The sequence below is a fragment of the Ursus maritimus genome, unplaced genomic scaffold (assembly GCF_017311325.1).
Source record: "Ursus maritimus isolate PB19 unplaced genomic scaffold, ASM1731132v1 scaffold_6, whole genome shotgun sequence".
NCBI lineage: Eukaryota > Metazoa > Chordata > Mammalia > Carnivora > Ursidae > Ursus > Ursus maritimus.
In genome coordinates, this window is record NW_024426774.1 from 77,316,470 (window position 1) to 77,339,468 (window position 22,999).

The window sequence follows — 22,999 nt, forward strand, 5'->3', positions numbered from 1 at the left end:
TTCATTTATAGTGTTTTTTCATTATCTGACCTAACATACACCTTGTTCTCTGGTAAAAGCATTTGTTGAAAATAATCAACAGCAATTGTTTAACATTGCAGCTGCCTGAGGCTTCTAAGACATTTGGAGCAAACAAGAGCCTGGGTAAAAACCTAAAAGGAAGATTTGGGGCAGGATGTCTTAGAGGGGATTGAAAAGTTCTGAGGGATAGGAGGCATTCTGTTCCTGGATATCTAGAAACCTTCATATCTGGGTCTGTGTACATGACAAGGAAAGACCTGCGGTGGCCCCAGTCTCTCAGCACTGGATGACCTAGCAGCCTTGCAAAGCAGAAAGCAAAGAGTAAGGCAGAGTATTGAATAATCTGAATATTAAAGGTAATGCCCCATCACACACACAACCTCTTGGTAAAGGGTGGAAGACATAATGGTTTGAAGCATTTAAGGGAATTTCTCATCAATCATTAGCTGACCATGAAGTTAAGCAGAGACTTCGGTGACCAGACACTAGAGGGAATACAGACTTTAAATAACTAGTCCAAGAAAGTCACTACAAATATAAACAGTAAAAATAGTATCTGCAAACAATATCAACAACAATAATAAAACCTGGGGAAGGGAGAAATCTGATTTCCTGAGTTGTCACACTGTATTATCTAAAATGTCCAGTTTTCAATGAAAGGTTGTAAAACACAAAAGGAGTTAGGAGAGTATGGACCATGCATGCAGTAGGGGGTAGGGGTGGAAACAGTCAATAGAAATGGACTCTGAGGGAGCAGCTGGCAGCTGCGTGGAGGTGAGAAATAAATACTGAGATTGGAGGGAAGATGGTGGAAGAGTAGGAGACCCTCGTTTCATTTGGTCCCTTGAATTCACCTAGATATCTACCAGATCATCCTGTATACCTGTGAATTCAACCTGAAATCTAAGAAAAGAATTGCTACAATTCTACAAATAGAAAAGCAACCACTTTTTGCAAGGTAGGAGGTGCAGAGACGTGAATCTGAGCAGATATATTGGAAGATAAATTGGAGGGAAGGGAGCCTCTGAAAGCCAGCTACCAGAAAATGATATAGAAGTGGAGTGAAAAATTGGAACTTCTAGAAGTCTGCTCCTGTGAGGAGCATCCCTGCCTGAAAGCTGCTCAGGTGGCAAAGTGGGGCAGAATCCTAGGTGGAACAGTGTGGTCTCAGGATTCCCAGGGTCACAGAAAAAACAGGGGTACCTGAGTGCATCAGAGTTCCCAAGCATTGGAACAGGAAGTTGGCTAAAATTAGCAAGCCCTGGAGGGGCCTCTCAGCTAGGTGTTTCCATAAACCACGAATCTCAGCACGATCAGCTGACCACTTTCCAAGCAGGGGCCCAGCAAGGGGCAACCACTGCAAGACCCTGCTCCTTTTCCAGTGAGGAGCAGGTTCTATGGGTTCGAGTTCGATCAGGCAATTGCTCCCTGAGCAGGGGCCCAGAGAGAGGCAGGGCCAATGAGACACCCCTTCCTCTCCTGCGGGGATTGGTGAGGGTGTGCATTACAGGAGTCTGGAGAGTTTGGTGCACTGCTTTTCCCTGAGGGTGCATTGAAGAGTGGGAACAGGGATCATTCAGCTCTGGGGCTGGAGTTGGGGCCCTGCCATTTTTACTTTTTTTTTTTTTCATGCTCTGAAGTGGGCAAAAAGTCTTCAGGGAACAAAAGCCACATAGAGCAACCTGAAGCAGCTTACACTGACTGAGCCCAGCTCCCTGGGAAGGGGTGGTGCAACTCTACCCAGCCAAAGACATCTGAGGATCAGTGCAGCAGGCCCCTCCCCCAGAAGACCATCAAGAACATCAGGCTAATACCAAGTTTACGGATCACTCAGAGCTGAAAAACTCCTGCATTAGGGGAAAATAGTATATAGAATTCAAGGTTTTTTCTCATGAGTCTTTAGTCTTTCAGTTTAAAATTTTATTTTTCTTCCTTCTTTTTTTCTTTTTATCTAGTTTCTTATTTTATCAACTCTTTGTTTTTAAGTCTTTTTAAAATTTTCAATTTTACATTTACATTTTATAGATATATTCCTCATTTTTGGCTTCCTTTCACTGTATTCAATTTTATTTTTATATATATATGTTTTGCTTTCTTTACAATTTTGGGATTTAGCGTCTTCTAGCAAACAGACCAAAATACACCCAGGACCAAGTGGGTCACCCTGTTTTGTCCACCTATGAAATTATATTCTCCCCCCCCCCTTTTTTTTCTTTGTCTCTTTTGGTTTCTAACCTCTTCAGATTTGTCTTGTTTGTATTTTGCTTGGGTCATGGTTGATATTTTTGATTTCGTTCTCTTGTTCATCCATTCTTCTCTGGACAAAATGGCTAAAAGGAGAAATTCACAGCAAAAGAGAGAACCAGAGGTAATACTCTCTGTCCTAGATCTAATTTATATGGGTATGAGTAAAATGTCAGAACTAAAATTCAGAATAACAAATATAAAGTTACTAGCTGGGCTTGAACAAAGCACAAAAGACACTGGAGAATCTCTTAGTGCAGAAATAAAATCTAATTAGGCCAAAATTAAAAATTCTTTAACTGAGATGCAGTATAAAATGGATGCTCTAACAACTAGGGTAAATGAGACAGTGACACAGAAGATAAAATGATGGAAAGGAAGGAAGCTGAGGAAAAGAGAGAAAGACAACTAATAGACCATGAGAGGAGGTTTCGAGAAATCAGCAATACCATCAAGTGAAACAATATTAAAATTATTGGGGTCCTGGAGGCAGAAGAAAGAGAGAAAGAGGGACAGAAGGTATATTTGAGCAAATCATAGTTGAGAACTTCCCTAATCTGTGGAAGAAAACAAGCATTCAAGTCCAGGAGGCACAGAGACCCCCCCCCTCGAAATCAATAAAAATAGATCAACACCCCAACATATAATAGTGAAGCTTGCAAATTTCAGAGATAAAGAGAAAATTCTGAATGCAGCTCAAGACAAGAGGTCCTTAACCTACAAAGGTGGGAGCATTAGACTGGCAGAAGACCTATCCACAGAGAGCTGGCAGGCCAGAAAGGGCTGGCATGATATATTCAGGGTACTAAATGAGAAAAACATGCATCCAAGAATACTCTATCCAGCAAAGCTGTGATTCAGAATGGAAGGAGAGATAAAGAGCTTCTAGGACAAACAGAAACTAAAAAAATTTGTGATCACTAAACCAGCCCTGCAAGAAATATTAAAGGGGATCCTGTAAGTGAAGATTGAGCCCAAAAGTAACATAGACCAGAAAGAAACAGAGACAGACAGAGACTTTGCAGGTAATACAGTGGCACTAAATTCATATCTTTCAATAGTTACTCTGAATGTAAATGAGCTAAATGCTCCAATCAAAAGACATAGGGTATCAGATCGGATAAAAAAGCAAGACCTGTCCATATGCTTTCTACAAGAGACTCATTTTAGACCCAAATCCACCTCCAGATTGAAAGTGAGGGGGTGGAGAGCCACTTATGCTAATGGGCATCAAAAGAAAGTTGAGGTAGCAATCCTTATATCAGACAACTTAGATTCTAAACCAAAGACTATAGTAAGGGATGAGAGGGACACTATATCATACCTAAAGGATCTATCCAGCAAGAAGATCTAACAAATATAAATATTTATGCTCCTAACCTGGGAACAGCCAATTATATAAACCAATTAATAACAAAATTAAAGAAACACATTGATAATAATACAATAATAATAGGGAACTTTAACACCCCACTCACATCAATGGACAGATCATCTAAGCAGAGGACCAATAAGAAAACAAGGGCTTTGAATGACACACTGGACCAGATGGACTTCACAGATATATACAGAGCATTCCATCCTAAAGCAATAGAATACACATTCTTCTCAAGTGCATGTGGCATGTGGAACATTCTCCAGAATAGATCCAATACTGGGTCACAAATCAGGTCTCAACTGGTACTAAAAGACTGGGATTATTCCCTGCATATTTTTAGACCACAACACTTTGAAACCTAAACTTAATCACAAGAGGAAATTTGGAAGGAACTAAAATATTTGGAGGTTAAAGAGAATCCTACTAAAGAATGAATGGGTCAACAGGATATTAAAGAAAAATTTAAAAAATTCATGGAAATAAATGGAAATGAAAATACAACTGTTCAAAACCTTTGGGATGCAGCAAAGGTGATCCTAAGAGGGAAGTACATAGCAATACAAGCCTTTCTCAAGAAATTAGAAAAGTCTCAAATACACATGCTAACCTTACACCTAGAGGAGCTGGAGAAAGAACAGCAAATAAAGCCTAAACCAAGCAGGAGAAGAGAAATAATAAAGATTAAAGCAGAAATCAATGAAATAGAAATGAAAAGAGCAGTAGAACAGATCAATGAAACTAGAAGCTGGTTCTTTGAAAGAATTAATAAGATCAATAAACCCCAAGCCAGACTTACCAAAGAGAAAAGAGAAAGGACCCAAATTAATAAAATCATGAATGAAAGAGGAAAGATCACAACCAATCCCAAGAAAATACAAACAATTTTAAGAACATATTATGAGCAACTATATGCCAACAAAGTAGACAATCTGGAAGAAATGGTGCATTCCTGGAAACTTATAAACTACCAAGACTGAAACAGGAAGAAATAGACAATCTAAACAGAACAAGAACCAGCAAGGAAATTAGAGCAGTAATAAAAAATCTCCCAACAGGGGTGCCTGGGTGGCTCAGTTGTTAAGCGCTGCCTTCAGCTCAGGGTATGATCCCGGTGTTCTGGAATCGAGCCCCGCATGAGGCTCCTCCGCCGAGAGCCTGCCTCTTTCTCTCCCACTCCCCCTGCTTGTGTTCCCTCTCTCACTGGCTGTCTCTCTCTGTCAAATAAATAAATAAAATCTTTAAAAAAAAATCTCCCAACAAACAAGAATCCAGGGCTGGATGGCTTCCCAGGGGAATTTTACCAAACATTTAAAGGAGAACTAATACCTATTCTTCTGAAGCTGTTTCAAAAAATCGAAATGGAAGGAAAACTTTCATACTCATTCTATGAGGCCAACATTACCTAGATCCCAAAGCCAGACAAAGACCCCACCAAAAAGGAAAATTACAGACCAATATCTGTGATGAACACGGATGCAAAAATTCTCACCAAGATCCTGGCCAATAGGATCCAACAGTACATTAAAAGGATTATTCACCACGACCAAGTGGGATTTATTCCTAGGCTGCAAGGGTGGTTCAACATTCGCAAATCATTCAACGTGATGCATCACATTAATAAAAGAAAGAACAAGAACCATATGTCCTTTCAATTGATGCAGAAAAAGCATTTGACAAAATACAGCATCCTTTCTTGATTAAAACTCTCCACAGTGCAGGGATGGAAGGAATATACTTCAATATCATAAAAGCTATCTATGAAAAGCCCACAGCAAATATCATTCTCAATGGGGAAAAACTGAGGGCTTTTCCCCTAAGGTCCGGAACACAGCAGGGGTGCCCATTCTCACCACTGTTGTGCAACATAGTACTAGAAGTCCTAGCCTCACCAATCAGACAACAAAAAGAAATAAAAGGCTTTCAAATTGGCAAAGAAAAAGTCAAACTCTCACTCTTCGCAGATGACATGATACTTTATGTGGAAAATCCGAAAGACTCTACCCCAAAACTGCTAGAATTCGTACAGGAATTCAGCAACATGGCAGGATATAAAATTAGTACACATAAATCAGTTGCATTTCTATACGCTAACAGACAGAAGAAAGAGAAATTAAGGAATTGATCCCATTTACAATTGCGCCAAAAACCATAAGGTATCTAGGAATAAACCTAACCAAAGAGGTAAAGGATCTGTACTCTAGAAACTACAGAACACTTATGAAAGAAATTGAGGAAGACACAAAGAAATGGAAAAACATTCCATGCTCATGGATTGGAATAATAAATATTGTTAAAATGTCTATGCTACCCAGTGCAATCTACACATTCAATGTAATCCCTATCAAAATACCATCAAGTTTTTCACAGAGCTGGAACAAATAATCCTAGAATTTTTATGGAACCAGAAAAGACCCCAAATAGCCAAAGGAATGTTGAAAAAGAAAACCAAAGCTAGTGGCATCACAATTACACAAAAACAGACACATAGATCAATGGAACAGAATAGAGAACCCAGAAATGGACCCTCAATTCTGTGGTCAACTAATCTTTGACAAAGCAGGAAAGAATATCCAATGGATAAAGGATAGTCTCTTCAACAAACGGTTTTGGGAAAGTTGGACAGCCACATACAAAAGAATGAAACTGGACCATTCTCTTACCCCATGCACAAAGATAAACTCAAAATGGATGAAAGAGCTAAATGTGAGACAGGAATCCATCAAAATCCTAGAGAACACAGGCAGCAACCTCTTCGACCTCAGCCACAGCAACTTCTTGCTAGACATGTCTCCAAAGGCAAGGGAAACAAAAGCAAAATGAACTTTTGGGACTTCATCAATATAAAAAGCTTCTGCACAGCAAAAGAAACAGTCAACAAAACTAAAAAGCAACCTACAGAATGGGAGAAGATATTTGCAAATGATATTACAGATAAAGGGCTAATATCCAAATCTATAAAAAAAATTTTTTTTAAACTGTTCACCCCCCCAAAAAAAGAACTTACCGTACTCAACACCCAAAAAAAGCAAATAACCCAGTCAAGAAATGGGCAGAAGACATGAACAGACATTTCTCCAAGGAAAACATCCAAATGGCCAACAGACACATGAAAAATTCCTCCACATCACTTGGCGTCAGGGAAATACAAATCAAAACCACAATGAGATACCACCTCACACCAGTCAGAATGGCTAAAATTCGCAAAACAGGAAACATAAAATGTTGGCAAGGATGCAGAGAAAGGGGAACCCTCTTACACTGTTGGTGGGAATGCAAGCTATTGCAGACACTCTGGAAAGCTGTATGGAGGTTTCTCAGGAAGTTAAAAATAGAGCTACCCTATGACCCAGCAATTGTACTAATAGGTATTTACCCCAAAGACACAGATGTATTGATCCAAAGGGGCACCTGCACCCCAATGTTTATAGCAGCAATATTATTATTGTCCACAATAACCAAACTGTGTAAAGAGCCAAGATGTCCATTGACGAATGAATAAAGATGTGGTATATATATGTATGTATGTATATATATGTATGTATATATATATTGTGTATATATATACAATGCAATATTACTCAGCCATCAGAAATTATGAACATATATGCACTTAACAACAGATCCCCCAAATACATGAAGCAAAAACTGACAGAAAGGAAAAGAATGCAACAAATGATAATTGAGAAAGACCCCACCTTCAATCATGGATACAACAATGAGCCAGAAGTTCACAATGAAATAGAAGATGTGAAGAGCACAATAAACCCACTAGACCCAAGAGACATCTATAGAGAACATTTAAAGTATACATGGAACATTCTCCAAAATAGACCATATGCCAGGCCATAAATCAATCCTCAAAAACTTATAAAGATCGAAACCATACAAAGTATGTTCTCCCACCATGTGATGGTTAATTTTATGCATCAAATTGATGGGGCTAAGGGATGCCCACCAATAGCTGGTAAAACATTATTTCTGAATGTGTCTGTGAAGGTGTTTCCAGAAGAGATTAGCATCAGCAGACTGAGTAAAGAAGATCACCCTCATCAATGTGGGTGGGTATTAACTAATCCGTTGAGGGCCTGAATAGAACAAAAAGGTGGAGGAAGAGCAAATTCTCTCTTTTTCTCTTCTTGAGATGGTTTATCTATCTTCTCCTGCTCACAGACATTGGATCTCTTGGTTTTCAGGCTTTTAGACTTGAACCAAATTATATCACCAGCCTTCCTGCTGCTTCAGCTTGCAGATCCCATATTGTGGCGTATCTCAGCCTCCATAATTGCATGAACCAACTCCCATAACAAATCTTCTCTTATCTATCTATATCTGTGTATCTATTTAGATATATCCTTCTCTGGAGAACCCTGACTAATGTGCACTGCAATGGAATTAAATAATAAGTAAGAAAAGGAAATTTGGGAAATACACAAATAATGTGGGAATCAAACAACATAGTCCTGCATATATTCCCAAGAGGAATGTAAACATAAGTCCACACAAAAATTATATATGAATGTTCATAGCTATATTATTTATAATAGCCAAAAAATGGAAACAACCCAAATGTTCATCAACTAATAAATGAATAAGTAAAACGTATATGTCCATACAATGGAATGTGATTCAGCAATAGAAAAGAAGGAAGGGCTAATCCATGCTACAGCACGTATGATCCTTAAAAACATGATGCTAGGCGAAAGAACCCAGACACAAAAGACCACATTAAATGATTCCATACATATGAAATGTCTAGAATAAGCAGACCTATACGGACAAAGAGCAAATCAGTGGCTGTCTGGGACTGGGATGGGGGGATGGGGAGTGACTGCTAATGGGTATGAACTTTTTTTGGTCTGGCAGGGGGTGGGTATGGATATAATAAAAATGTTCTAAAATTAAATTGTGGTGATGGTTGCACAGCTTTGTGACTATACTAAAATCTATTGACTTATATACCTTAAATGGGTGAATTTATGATATGTAAATTATATTTCAATAAAGCTGCTAAAAAGAGAAGAAAAAGAGAGACCAGCAGGCTCTGTGATAAGAATGAAAAAGTGAGGAGAAGCTAGGGATGATATTTGGCTTTCTTCACAATTTTGCTTTAGGCCAGCCTGGCCTGGAATTCTATGTCAACTTCTGCCCCCATACCTACATCACGTCATCCCCATCCCATGGAGCCAGGGACCACACACCCTGAGAAAAAGGGAAAGAGTTGAGGTCGGAGCTGGTTGGAGACAAGCAGGAGGGCATTCCAAGCAAAGAAAGGAGCCGTACTGAGCAGAGGACGGAGCCAGGAGTGACGTGTGTCTGAGAGAGGGAAGAAGGATGGAAGTGTCACCAGGAGCAGGGAGAGGAGGGCTTGCAGAGAGAAGCAGCCCTGGAGGCCCCCTGAGATGTGCCGAGGGGGCTTGGTTCCATCCTGGGTTTGGGGCAGTCAGCACTGGGTCTTAACAAGAGCATTGGATCTGGTTTTTAAAAGCTTATCTGGGTTTCAGCATAGTTGACAGAGTGGAAGGGTGGAGGGGTGGAGAGACAGGAATAAGGGAGGCTTACTCGAAGCCAGACGCGATGGCCCAGGAGGAGAGAGAGTGGCTGGTCCATCCTAACAAGAAGGCAGCATGAGAAAAATCCATTCTTTTAATACAGGCATCCACGTATCATCTAAAAGACTGTGGTTCTGACTGTCAAAAGGTGGTGTTCAATCCTGTTACCCAAAGAGTGCACCATGCCTTTGATAAAAAGATTCGGGAGCGGAAGCTGTAATAAGAACATAACGAGCTGAGAGAAAATGCACTTCTGCAAATCCCCTGAGTCATATTTCACTGGATACATTTAAAAGTTCTATCATTAAAAGAAGTTTAAATTCTGTGATGGAAAGAAGTGTCATTTTCATCACTGCTTTAATGGAAAGGCTTGTCTTAGAGGCAGGGAGATGCTCAAATGGATGAAGGAGGCTTGGCATCTGTAATTGGTGGGGGGGGAGGGTATGAACTCCCGCAGGCCTGATGGGTCTAGAAGACTATGGTTTGTGTTGTTCCTGTGGAACCGCTTCATTTCTTTAGCATTTGCTACATGCCAAATAGATCATGGACACTTGTCACATATATTAAGTAGCACTGTGAGAATTAATAAACTTCCATTGGTCACAAAGATAGCATTGGGGCCAAAAAATAAAAGACAGTATCATCCTTTGAAAGTCGGACTTCCAGAGAAATTATAAATTCACTGAAGGGCCCCAATGGGAATTCACAGAAGCACTCTACCTGTGGTTAAACACAGAGGTGGGGTTCTGAATGCTTTGAAAAAGGCAATCAGCTGTCAGAAACAAAAATATGGCTAAATAACTGTATGCTTTCTTTCCAGGTGAGGTCGCGGGACGCTGGAAGCTAAAGCTTTAGGACTATGATTTCCCTGTAAGAATCCTTCCAAAGAGGATCATCCATTGAAACTACATTTTTATTTGTTATGGTCAGAAACAGAGAGGCATCAGAATGACCCCAAGAAATAGAGGAGTTATGAAAATATCATTAATACTATCTAACATTTTTAGGTGCTTACCAGTGTGCCAGAAACTATGCGAAGCCCTGTATGACCTCATTTAGGCCTCACAATGACAATATTACTCTCCCCATCACACAACTGGGGAGATTAAAGAGGGTTTAAGGGGTTTGCCTGAGGTCACACAGCTTGCATGAGGCAGAGTCTAGACTCAGGTCCCAAGCACTAAACACTTTGGTTAAATTGCCTCAAATTGGGGCGCCTGGGTGGCTCAGTGGGTTAAGCGTCTACCTCCGGCTCAGGTCATGGTCCCAGAATCCTGGGATTGAGCCCCGCATTGGACTCCCATCTCAGCGGGGAGGCTGCTTCTCCCTTGCCCCCCGCTTATGCTCTCTCTCTCTCTTTCTCTCCCTTGTACTCTAACTCTCTCTGTCTCTCTCTCTCAAATAAATAAATCTTTTTAAAAAATTGCCTCAAATTATCAGATACATGGGCACTGGAGCTGGAACAAGGAGACCCCCCAGGCCCAAGGCAGTGTGAAGGGACGTCTCTCTTGTGGCCTTTCCACTTCTGTCCCATCCCCCCCTGTACACCAGCATTTCTGCTCCCTCTTCACTTTGACTCATCCCCGCCTGCCCTGGCCCAGAATCCCTGGAGCCCTGCTGCTAGCCAGCCCTATCTCTCAGGGCCCAATTCCAAATTCATATGAAGAGAATCTTCTGGGTCTCAAGACAGGCTCACAGGTCAGAAGTCCCTGGCCAGCCAGTGCCAATCTGCCCGGATGGCAACTGTTCTAGTCCAGTCAGCGAGGCCAGGGTGGGGCCCCAAGGAGCAGAGCATAGCCAGCTCAGCAGCCACAGTAGGGCAAGCTAGACGCCCCGGGAAGGAGAGAGTGGGCAGAGAAGCAAAGATCAGCTTCTCTAACATACCTCAAGTGCAGAGCACTCCTCATCGGCACCTGCTTAGCGGATCCAGGCTCCTCCTCCAGAAGACACAGGGACTGAGAAACTACGTGATCTGTTGACGACCCAATGACCGACGGTTAGGAACAGTGCTATTTGAGGGGAATCCAGTACTTACCCCAAACTCAGCAACTCCATTCTGTTACGTCTTTTCCTCCAGTCACTCAGACCTACAACCGCAAGTCTCCTTTTTCCTGGGCCTCCAAGGCTAATCACATTCATTTTTTAATTCTCCTGAATAGATCTCTCTGGAGTCCACACCTGGTCGCAAACCCAGGTCTGTATGTCAAGTCGCATCCCTTGAACATGGAATAGTACCACAGCCATCGCAGCAGCAGCAGAGCTGTGAGGAAGCACTGTTAGAAGCCCCTTACTACAGATAAGAAAACCGAGGCCCTGAGAAGTGAGGGAGCTAGTCCAAGTCACAGGCTAGCAGCAGTAGGTCAGCACTCCCAGCAGTTACTCCCGTGCTCTTAAACACTCAGCCGAGAGCCTACTGTGTGCTAAGTGCTTGGTAGAGTGAGGGATATGATAGACAGGGCCTTGTCCCCATAGCAAGAGACACAGAGATAAAGTTCTAATTATAAATTGTGCGACAAAGGGGTTCACCAAGCAGGCCTGAGGCTGCGATGCATTGAAAGCCCACTTGCAGGCTTGAGCCTTGGCTGGCCTTTGAGATCTCAGCTCCAGGAGTGTCCCCAGTCAATAGCTAACTGCTAAGGATGGCTCCCTGAGCCTCCTCTGTTTGTGCAAACAATGCGGTTTATGCACCTGCTTTCCTCCTGGGGGTCTGGATTTTTAGTCGGTGCTAGGCAGAGGGTGCACGTATGATCAGCCCCCAGTAAAAATCTTGGGCGCCAAGTCTGTAATGGGCTTCCCTGGGCAGAAACATTACAGACATACTGCTGCGTTTTGCTGCTAGGAGAGGGTGTGCTTGGTGTGAGCCTCATTGGAGGGAGAGAACACAAGGAATCCCACACACAGGTTCCTCCAGCTTCCGCTTCTGTCTTTTCCCTTATGATCCAGGTGTGTATCCTTACTATGTCACTGTTGTAAGTCTTAGCCATGGGCACAACTACATGGTGGGTGCTGTGAGTTCTTCTAGCAAATCCCCAAGTGCAGGGACAGTCAATGCACAAACTATGATTGCTGCTGTGAAGACAGAACACAGGTGACATGGGAGCCAGCAGGAGCCCAGTTCACTTGGGAGCTCTGGAAAGACCCCTCTGTGGATGTTCTCTTTCAACAGAGACCTGACGGAGTTAAGGAGGCAAAGAGCAGGAGGCACGTGTTGCAGGCAGAGGAGGAGGGACTGAACAGGGTCCACCCAGGTGCAGCCCTGCACAGCGGGAAGGCCGGTGACATCAGAGCCACAGACAGAGACTGCTCGAGGGGTCTTGGGTCCAAGTGCCGGACTCCACACCAGGACTGCTGGCAAGCTATTGACTGATGGACGTTAGCAGGTGAGAAACATGATCAAGTCACTTTTTTCAAAGATCATTCTGGCTGCCATGTGGAGAATAGATTGTGAAAGTTAAGTGGTAGAAGCAGAGAGAGCAGCCGGGAGGCCATTCATGGTCCAGATGAGACAGAATGATGGATAGCCGGAGACAGAGGATGGGCTCGAGGGGCATTTTACAACGGGTTCTGACAGTGGCCTGCTAGCTGTCTCCCCCATAACCAGTGCTTAGCCCAGTGCAGGTCCCTGCCTGCCTGAGACCTCCTGCTGAGTCCCCCTCTCCAGACAATCCCCTCGGCTTTCCATGGTGAGTGACAGAGCGGGCCTGTGTAACCTGCCAGCCCGAGATGACATTCTCAGTCTTTGGCAAACCTGTGATATAAGGTTATTGGCTATTGCTTCTCAAAAGTATTGTCCTTTATTTTGACATTTTGTTCTGTCTATTTTGTTTTCTGAAGAGTGTTACAATATCTTTTCATTTATAAAAGCCTAGAATAATTGATGGAAATTGTGTGTGTGTGTGTGTGTGTGTGTGTGTGTGTGTGTGTCCTTCCATGGCAAAATAAAGTTGGTAATCTGCTTTCATGCCTTCCCATCTCAACTATGCTTTAAGAAAAATAAATGGTCTGTGAAATCCAGAGGTCTCTGGTGACCACTTAATTGGGGGCCAAGTCCAAACAGCCCTGCATGAGGCTCTCCACAGCCTTTGCCCATATCCACCTTTACCTTTAGCTTCTGTCTCCCCACTCCCCTGCCCTCTGCTCCTGCTCCCCAAGGCCTTCCCACCAGCCCCTCCTTCCCACCTGGCCTCAGCCCTCAGCAATCTCTCTCTCCTACCTCCTTCCTCTGACGGATGCTCTCCTCCTCCCATTGGGCCAATTTAACTTGTCCTGCATTTCTACCTGCTTCAAACCCTCCCCTCCTCGAGGCTGGGACTGCCCCGCCTCTGCACTGCCCTCAATGTGAGCTCTCCCTAGGCCTGGCAGGGCAGACCACAGCAGGTGGGCAGCCTTGAACACCCCTCTGCTGGCTCCCCGCCCCCGACACTGTCCAGGTTACAGTTGTCTTGCCCTCGGTTAAAGCCAGGAGAAGAAATGACTTCAAGGCTTGAAAAGCAGTATTCCCAGTCTCTCAATGGTAAAGCAAGCAGTAATCACTCCTCTTCGTTACCCGGTTGCATGCTCCTAGAACAAAGAGGTCACTCTCAGAATTACAGGGAAGTCAGTGCACAGCAATGAGCAGAGGATACAGTGTACCGACTCTACCTCTCACAGAGCTCTCAGAACACAGCTGCAATGATTCTAGGGCAGTAGAAATAGTTCTTTGACATAACTGTAGTTATGCAAGCTATAATAATGATACATTTCCTTAAAAACTCGGATTTCAGGGTATAAATAGATTGCTTTCAAGGGATTAGAAAATAGCTTCCCACATAGGGAGTACCTGCTCCCCAAACGAAGCATATCTTGGGAGCTTCAGTCTTCTCAAGTGCAATGTCATTGTCCTAAGTAAGAAGGTATGAAGGAAGGGGGGGATGAGCCAAGCGGAGCACAGGGAATATAGTTGATCGTGTAATAACATTGGTGATGACACTCACTGTGGTGAGCATTGTGTAATGTTGTGTATGTCGTACCCCTGAAACTAATATAACATTGTATGTCAACCGTACTTCGGTAAAAATAAATACCTGAATAATCATGCCATTAACAAGCCAGCGGAGTTCTGAGCACCGGCTTGTGTGCTACAGAAATACGGACTGACTTTTAGTTGAGGAGACAAGAAAACAATAGTAAACCATGTAAAACTAAATATTCTTAAATATTCTTAAATTCCTCTTGCTGAGGGAGGAAGGTACTGCCTTGTATGAGAATTTCCATCTAAAATGGAACCAGAGGATTTAAAATGAAGAACTTCATGGAGCACCAGGGGGACTCAGTCAGTTAAGGGTCCAACTCCTGATTTTGGCTCAGGTCATGATCTCAGGGTCCTGAGATCGAGCCCCATGTGTCAGGCTCCGCGCTGAGCAGGGAGTCTGCTTCTCTCCCTCCCTCTGCCCCTCCTTCCTGCTTGCATGCTCTCTCAAATAAATAAATAATTTTTTAAAAAATGAAGAAGGTCATGCATGTGCCCTTAGGAAAACAAAACTTAAGGACTAAGAGACCGATATCCGATAAATGCCTGGTTTACAGAACACTGATAATTTTGGAATTGTCTTAAATGATAACGAGTTGGTCCAGGGTTGCCTCATATCAACCTTGGGAAGATTCACTTATGGTTTCCAGAGGCATAAACAAGAAGCAACCCAGGTCAGGCTGGTCTCACAAAATAAGCCAAATCGAGCTTTGTTTGTGTGACTGGAATGGTTTTGTCTGCTCAGGGAATTTTCAAATCTCGTCTCCGGGTTTTTATTTTAACGGACTCTGAGCTCTCCCCTCGTTACATTTTGTGCCCGTAACACAGCCCACCCCAAACCCTCATCCAAGTCGCCTGTGGTTTGCTACAGTATACATGTCCCAAACTGCAATTCCTCTGCTATTTCTAAGAAAACGCATCTTTTTTGACAATTTTGACCTTGCCTCAGTTTACCTCTTTATTTAGATCGACAGTTTTGTGTATGACTCAGCTCCTTTAGTTGAGGACTTAGTGATAAGTTCTGCTTCAAATATAGAGCCAAGAGAACTGTTTCCCAAAAGAAGTAAACAAACCTTCCCCATGTGAGGACCAGCCAGCCTCTCTAGACCAGCCAGCTCCCTGCCCACCAGGAGACCACCTCCCTGTCCCTGTCCCCAGGCAGGTTCCATGAGTCAGCCTCCCCAGCCCAGGCTGACCCAGCCTGCTAACCTTGTCTCGCTGACCCTGTCGCCAGGGCTCCAGTGTTTACCTCTTCCCCAAACCTAGTTGGATCTAATGCTTCTGGCTTCTCCTTTGCCTCATTTTGCCCTTGTGTGTGTGTCTCATAGCCCAGGGTGGGGAAGCTCCCGTCTTCTCTCTCCCCTACCTCCAGCTCCCATACAAAGGACTGTCAAAGCTGCAGGGTCCCTCCTTGCCCAGGAAGGGAGTAACTGCAGAGGACTGATTTTTATTTCTGCCCTACCACTAAGAAGCACAGAGAAAAAGTAATGCTTGACTCCCTAAGTATCCAGAGTTTTCTCTCTTCCTTCTTTATCTTACTTACACCATTTTATTGTTAAATAAAAGTTACACTGGGGCACGTGGGGGGCTCAGTGGGTTAAGCATCTGCCTTCGGCTCAGCTCATGGTCAGGGGGTCCTGGGATCAAGTCCCACAACATCAGGCTCCCTACTCAGCAGGGAGCCTTCTTCTACCTCTGCTCTCCCCTCACTCATGCTCTCTCTCTCTCTCTCTCTGAAATAAATAAACTCTTAAAAAAAAAAAAAGTTATACCAAAAATCCACACAAAACAAAGCTGCAGCTAAATGGATTAACAGAGGATGAACCCCCGGAACCAACCGTCCCCCTGCTCCCTTCCCGTCTCCCCACCTTGGGGAAGGGGCAACTCTCTCTAGAAATGCTGGCCTCTTTCTTCATTCTGCTCTCTGCCTCAGGCCCTGCAGCCAGCCTTGGGCCTGTCCATTCCACCTCCCACGACCACCCACCCGCTAGTGAGTACTCAGCCCCCCAGGCCTTCCTGCTCTCCTCACTATTCTGCCTGCAGGCTGCTGGGGGGCTCCCCGGCCAGTCTCCCATCTGGGTTCAGCCAGTGGAAGGTTGGGGAGGGGAGAGCAGGGACAAGTGTCCGTCGGGCACAGTTGGGGGTGAGAGGCAGCAGCCTTTTCCTCCAAGCTTTTGCTCCCTGAGAAGGCGCCTGCTGGGGCCCTGGGCTCAGTAATACCACCTTCTCCTTCCCCTCTGCACGCGGGAGTGGGAGTGGGCGTGGCTTCCCCCTCCCCACCCTGTTTGCCTCCTCAGCTCCTTAGCACCCCCTCTCCGTTGCAGATGGACACAGTGCACCCTCACCGCTGCCTGCTCTTGGCCTTCAGCGTTGCTTCCCTCCCAAACAGAGGTAGGTGAACACCCGGACACCCGTCTGGCTTGACTGGGACAATGATACTTTGTACACCGGCCCTGAGTACTTACTCACAGAAGCCTCTTCATCCTCAAAATTAACCTGGTAACTTACTTGCACTTCATTTTCCACCTAGCAGCCAGAGGGATCCTTTAAAACACAAACCAGGTCATGACATCCCCAGGCTCAGAACCCTCCAAAACACACCCATTAGGGTGGCTACTATTAAACACACACACACAAAAGGAAAATAACAAGTGCTGGCGAGCATGTGGCAGAGAGTAGAATGGTGGTTGCCAAGGGCTGGGAGACGGAGCAGGGAGTGAGTGTGTATTGGGTACAGTTCCAGTTTAGCAAGATGGACGCATTCGGGAGATGGATGGTGGTGAGGGTTGCATAACAGTGCGAATGCACTGAATGCCACTGAGCCGTACATTTACAATGGACTAAAATGGTACATTTTATGATGTGTATATTTTGTCATAATAAAAAAAAACTTTCCAAAGGCTCTCATCAAAATTTAAATAAACTCCACGAGCAAAACCAAGGCCTGGAGGGCCTGCGTTGGTGCCTGCCTGCCTCGCCAGCCAAGCACAGTCCCACCCACCCCTCCCACTGCAGGCCATTCTCCTGTCTGTCTCCTCTTCCTGGAGCCCGCACCTCTCCCATCTCAGTCTCTGCAGAGACACAACCTCCTCAGAGAGGCCTTCCTTGATCACCCTGTCCTCTTTCTCACTTCATTTTTTTTTTTTCCTGAGATGCGTGAAATAAATTATAGGTGTTACAGGAGTTTGGGGATGGGTGGTCAAGGACAGCTAAGACCGTCATGGGGATCTTCCTCCCCCTCCCCCCCACCGCCCCAGGATGGGCTGGTGGAAAGGAAGAATGAACTGAGCTTTGGACAGAGCGGCTGGGAGGCTGTGGGGCACATGGTCACTGACGTACCTCAGCTGTGGTGATAAAAATCACTAAGAACGCAGGAGAGAGCGCTGCATGGTTGGTTCATCTGACTTCATGGTCTGGTTTCTCCACACAGCCTCTCTCAGCCTCCTGCGTAAGCAGCTTTAAGTCCTGTAGCCAAAAATCCTCCCCCCGCCCCGCCACGGTGAGGCTCCATTCCTGGAGGAAGGGAAGCTGCCATCCTGATGAGAAGGGGTCTGAGACATAGGCCCAGGAAAGGATGGAAGGGTCTGGATCGGGGCTCTCCAGGAAGACATGATTTGGCCGAGCGGGACATCTGTTCACTATCATTCTCTCACTCGGGAGTACTGCCATGAGACCACGTACCCTCATTGTGAAGGTCAGGCCAGCCACACCCATACTCGTGGAGGTACTCAACCCCAGGGACAACAGGTTTTGATCAACCCCCAGCTGATGTCTATCAGCGTGGTCCTCTGCAGTCAGCCTCTCCGCAGATCTGATGACTAATTTGAAACACAAAGGCAATGAGAAGGGAACCTGGTCCAGCTTTGCATTAAGCCCCGACGATGTTTGCTTAACATCCAGAGGTGCACAGTTCCACTACCAGGCACCGGAAAGCAGGCTGAGAGAGAACGATAAGAACCAGTGTTGCTAAGCCTTCCATCGTGGGCCAGTCTCCAAATTGCGCAAAACCTTGCGATGTGTGTATCATCAATGTTTCTTTACTGATGCAGATACTGAGGCTCCCAGGGGTTTGTGCCTGACTTCTTTCTCCAGGGCCTTTTTTCCTTGCTCTTGCCCATCTACTGGTGTCACGATAAAGGCCACGCTATTACATCATGGGCACGACCTGTGGGTTAATTGTATCCACTAAAACCCCAGCGTTGAATATGAATAGTGACACCCTCCACCCCCCTGCTTTAGAAATACAGATGTCAAGTGTGCTTGGCTGGCATAGTCTTGTCAAATTATTCACAAATGATTCTGTTTGCGTCCTCTTGATGTTTGTTTTTGCTTACAAGCTGCGTACAGTCATTAGGACAAATTATTTTATGGCCCTCGTAGGTAAATGACATATTCCCGGTAATGAAAGGTAATCTGCTGTCATCACTACATTGCAAGGCTCCTCCCTGTGAGCTTGGTCCCTTCTTCCTGTCTGGAACTGTTCAGCTATAGAAAGATTCTTCCTCAGCTTCAAAAAAAAAAAAAAAATCAAGTTGATATTTTGCCGAATTTGAATAGCAACCAGAAAAGAAGGTCATGTTTTAAAAGAAGCAACACGGGAGGGGATTGTAATTAAATCTGCTCTGGGCTGGGTACAGATGATTCATTTCAAGTACATAGCATTCTGGAAAGCACGTGACCAAAGGTATTTTTCTAAATAACCTCAAGTGCTAGTCAAGTTATTCTTTAAATTGCATGCCAGCGACATCTCCTAACTGGTATTTCGCTTGGCAGGCACTGAGCCGTCGCCACAGCCCGGATTTTCCTGCAGGCAGAGCCCGGCCTTGTTTTGACAGTCATTTCTCCTGCTTTCTGCTTCTGCCTGGAAGGATCACCCAGTTGCAGAGGTCTGGGGAGGGATGTGCTTGGCGGGCTCCAAATTGTCAAAGGTATTGCTGCTCGGGTGGGGGTGGGGTCTTCTCTATGGCCCAAGGAGCTGGCCCGGGGCCTTTGGGGGTGGGTGGGCATTGCAAAGCCTTAGGTTTTCTCCAAATGGTGGCATCAGTGAAATTATGTCTCTTCTCGGAAGCTTCCATCAAAACAATTAGTAGACCAGGCAGCTATCTTCTGCAAACCTCCTTCCAGCAGCAACAGTTCCCCACCCACCATGCCACTCCCAACATCCAAATGGTTTCCAAACCTGCAGTCAGGTTAGTACACCATGACTATGCTCTTGGGTGAGGCTAGGTCCTGGCATGACAATGTGACCCAAGCCGAGCCCATCAGAGTCCTTTCAAAGCCAGGCTCTCTATCTTGTGGGCCAAATAAATAGGGAAGCCCATCTCAAGAAGACAGAGAGAATTGATAAAATTTGCAAAGAGGAGGAGGATTCAAGTCAGAGGGAGAGGGTTCTGATGGTATCCTCGTCCCTAGTCTCAATTTTCCCTGAAACCCAGCTAACCTTAAATCCTGCAAGACATCAGAATATTCTTAAAATTAATTTCTAGAATGCCTGGGTGGCTCAGTCAGTTAAACGTCTGCCTTTACCTCGGGTCATGATCTCAGGGTACTAGGATCAAGCCCTGAGTTGGGCTCCCTGTTCAGCGGGGAGTCTGCTTCTCCCCTCTCTTGCTACCAGCCCCCGACTCATTCTCTCTCTCTCTCATAAATAAATAATCTTAAAAAAATTAATTTCCTTTGCCCTCAGGCTAGTACAAGTGGGGCTCCTGTCACTTGCAAACAAAAGAGTCCTAAGAATGTCACCTGACTCCCTTTCGCTCACTGTGAGGTATGGAATCTCTGTAACTACAGTCCGTCTACTAGGATCAGCATCTTGTTTACAGGTGGGCTTGCTTTAAGAAAGCTTGATATATTAAAATGCAAATAATCGAATCTGAAGAATTTAGTAAGTATTCATACTCCCAAAAGAATTGTTTTCTAAAAAAACAAACAACTTACCCAAAGGGATTCTTCCAACTGCAGTTTGCCTACTGCATTAAAAACATTCTTCCAGAAACAGAGTGTCCGTCAAAGGGACTAGCTAAGTAAATGCTGGTGCACCATGTGTGTTACTTTCTAGGGCTGCGGTAACAAAGTACCACAGACTAGGTATTCTTAAATAATAGAAATTTATTGTCTCACAGTTCTGGAGGTGGGAAGTTCAAGATGAAGGTGTTGGCGTGTTGTGTCTTTCTGACACTCATGAGGGAAGGAACTCTTCCAGGCACCTGTTCTTGGTTTCTAAGTGGTGGTCTTCTCCCGGTACCTCTTCATAACAACCTTCCTCTCTATATGTCTGTCTCTGTGTTCAAATTTCTCCCTTTTACCAGGACAACAGTCATTTTTATACCTAACGATCTCATTTTCACTTCATTATCTCTATAAAGACCCCATCTCCAAATAAGGTCACATTCTGAAGAAGAACTAAGGGTTAGGACTCCAACATATTTTTTTTTTTGTTGGCGAGGGAACATAATTCAACCCATAAGCCCACATAATGGAATACTAGGCAGGCAGGACAAAGAAGGAGGTGTGCCTGCATGTTCCAAGGCAGGCATCTCCACACATGTTATGTGAAAGAGCCAGTCCTTATGTCTGTACATTCTGATTCCCCTGTGAATTATGCATGTGTGTGAGTGTGTACGCATTGTCATGAACAGTTATACATAGAGGGGTTTTTTTTCAATTTATGGAAGGAATCAAAAAAAAGTTCTTGAAAGTTCCCTTTTTGAAGAGAAATACAAAGAAGGGAGAGACTTTCACTTTCCATTTGTACTTTAATGACTATGTCTATATTGTCTGAATCTCAAGTACGTATAAATACATATATATGTGTGTTTGTGTATATATATATGTGTATATATGTATAAATATACATACACTGTATATATACACTATATATAACACACTTCCTTTCTCATACTTTTCTGTATTAAGAATGTTAAGCTATTTCTTGTCTTAAAGATACAAGTTGATTTTTGCCTAAGTTTTACATGCCAAACACGACCTACATTCTGTGTATCTGTCTGTACTTGTAAGCTCTTAAAAGGTTATGTTTGTTCTTATTCACATGTGTGAATATGTGGTGCTTTGCACAACTGGCCAGGAAATCAAGTGTTTTGGAGGCAGGGGTGGAGGGGGTGATGGAGATGATGATGGAGAAGAAAACAAGGTTAGTCATGGCTTGTAAGTTGGCTGAACCTTCTTCCTTGGATGATGAATGCTCTTTTATACCAGAGGACTATCAGGCAAGACCTTGGACATACTGCAGCCTCCTATTGCATTCTGATACTCGCGGTGGTTTTGTAGGTTCAAGAAAAATGTCTTTGAGAAGGTTGGGATCCACTGCCTCACGTTTACTTTTAGAGCCCCCTCTTTAGACCAGTTTTTAAAAATCCATTTCCAGAAGAAAGGTAAGCCCTAACATCCTGAACATAAATAATTCCCTTCTCCCTCTTGTACCTAGAATGGTCGTAGATGGGTACTGCTCTTGGGAATATCGAAGAAATAGGTACTCCCCTTATGCTCTGTAGGGTTTAATTCTCTTGTCAAACCTGGCTGAAAAGAATGCCCTAGACTCTGCTGCCTCCCCTCAGTGACCCCACCCCACATAATTAAACATCCTCTACTCCTAAGAAGGAGCCAGGACTCGCTGTGTCCCATGTAAAAGGTAACAGCCAGGCCAGACCATCTGGAAGGTTCCAGCCCCATCCAGAAGGTAGGTACTGCCTGGCATATCCACTCTGGGACCTAGAATCCGGCTTCAGCTGCCCCAAATGGTAGCCATATGGCTATTTGCACTTAAATTTAAATAAAATTTAAAATTCAGTTCCTGAGTTGAACAGCACAGATTGGAGAACATTTCCATCATCACAGGAAGTTTTACTGGAGAGCCCAGTGGTGGTCAGATGGGCCCTTGCCCCAGACTCCATCCAGTCCACACAGGAAATACCTAAGAACATCTAAGCGCACACCGTGGGTTGAGAGCTACACACAGCCTCTTTACGAAATAAAGCAAACAAGTGGCTCAACGAGTTTTTGAAGCTCTAAAAGGATCTTTTTGGTGAAACATAAAATACTTTGGAAGACTGAGTAGAAGACAAAGCTACTCATTTTTGGAGTTGGGGTGCAAAGGGTTGAGTTAATTATACTCCTCAGTTCATGGAGCATTGTCACCACTGGCCTGGGTGAGGTGCCCCTGTTGTTTATCTTACTAATTCTCTTTTACCACTTTCCACACTGCCTTCCTTTGCTCCCTCCCAAACTTCCATGACAATTCTATTTAAAATGTGTGTGCTCTCTGGGACGCCTGGCTAGCTCTGTCAGCGGAGCATGCGACTCTTGATCTCGGGGTTTTAAATTCCAGCCCCACGTTGGGTGTAAGATTAAGTAAAAATAAAATATTTTTTTTAAATGTGTATACTTTGTTTGCAGGGGCACCTGAAGGCCAGGCACGTTTTGCGTGTTTTGTGTGTGTGTGTCTTATGATGGTGTTGTTTCTCTCATTCCACTTCTCACTTTTTTCACTCATCACTCTATGGCAGAAGATATGAGCTGGTATTGACTTGAGACAGGCCAGCAAGGAACAGAACTTCCCTGAGGATGCAAGGATGAGTCTGAGAGCAGAAGCAGCTGTCTAAGCTCCACTGCGTGGTCCTCTTCCACCTGGGACCTGGCCTCTTGGGCACACAACACAAGTGCTCACCTGTCTGTGAACACACATGGGTTGTTGGGCCAGTCATGACTTAGGTCAGGTTATTGTGTAACTTTTATCAACTCTCCCTTCCCGTTTTGCTATTAGTGGTTTCTTTCTCTTGGTTT